We start from the raw sequence: 1,299 nt of genomic DNA, 5'->3' as shown, positions 1-1,299 counted from the left end.
TCCCTCTCTCTCAAAAATAAACATTAAAAAAATTAAAAGAAATACGGCAAGGTAGCATTTGAGACTGATAAGTATTGTGCAAATTTGAGGTCGTGTTATAGAAACAACATTTTCTAAGCTTCACTTTATGAACCACATTTGAGCTAATGGAAATATTCCAAAATAGGAGAATGGAGTTGCCTGGAATCCCGGCCCACACTTCGGGAAGCCCAACTATGCACAGATGGGTCTTCTTGGTTTCTCGTCAGCTCTGTCTCTGTGTCCACCTCTCTTCTTCAAAAAGTCACCACCGGCCCCCGCTCCACCCAGCTCATGAAGGAGTTTGAGCTGGCATGAGGAGTTTCTGCCCTTGTGACCTAAGAGTGACTAAAGGGCCTAGTACTGCGCCTGGCTCAAAGCAGGTGCTCAACAAACAGTAGCGGCCACCATCCTCATCGTTATAATTATTGATTCTTTGATGGTAACCATGGCTTAGACGTCTCTGTACCCCTGCACCCTGCAGCAGGGCAGTATAACCGTCAGCAGGCTTTGGAGTTAACAGGCCTGGATTAAACCCCTACCTGGCAGTTTTGGATTTGCGGCCTTGGGCACCTGAACAGGGTACCTACATCCTTTAAGCCCTGTCCCCTTATCTGCCAGATGGGGATAATAAAGTATGTTTTCACGGACTGTTGGGCTAAATTAAGACTGCAAAACACCCAACCCAGGCCTTGACACCAAGTAAGCAAATAGTAAACTAGGTGCTGCTGCCGCTTCCGATTACTGTTACTCTCTAGTCTTGTGCTTTCAACACAGTTATTTGTTGGCTGACGTCACCACACAGAGACAGACACTTGGTGGCCGTTCTCACTAAAACGCTGGGGGAACGGGAGCAGGCACCAGGAGAACAGGTGTCCTTGCCCAGCAGCAGCAAACTAATAAAGCCGAAGAGGCACTGATGGGCCAATCACCCCGCTTGGAACCGTTCCTACCAACCCTGCCAAACCTGCTGGGCTGTGCCCCAGTCCTACTGTCCCCTCGGGGGACTCTGTTGGTGGCCAGCGGTTGGTGCCATATTCCATCACCTATCGCTAAGCCACCAGCATTTATTTGGGGGCATTTAAAGAGATTGTCAGGGGCGCCTGGGCGGCTCAGTCGGTTAAGCATCCGACTCTTGACTTCAGCTCAGGCTGTGATCTCACGGTCGTAAGATCGAGTCCCTCGCATCGGGTTCCACACTGAGCACACAGCCCGCTTGGGACTCTTTCTCTCCCTCTCTCTCTGCCCCTCCCCCCTTGCTCTCTTTCAAAATAAACAGAC

Source organism: Panthera onca, assembly GCF_046562875.1.
Source record: "Panthera onca isolate mPanOnc1 chromosome E1 unlocalized genomic scaffold, mPanOnc1 haplotype 2 h2.Chr16_ul_4, whole genome shotgun sequence".
Taxonomy (NCBI): Eukaryota; Metazoa; Chordata; class Mammalia; order Carnivora; family Felidae; genus Panthera; species Panthera onca.
This window is presented reverse-complemented; position numbering follows the sequence as displayed.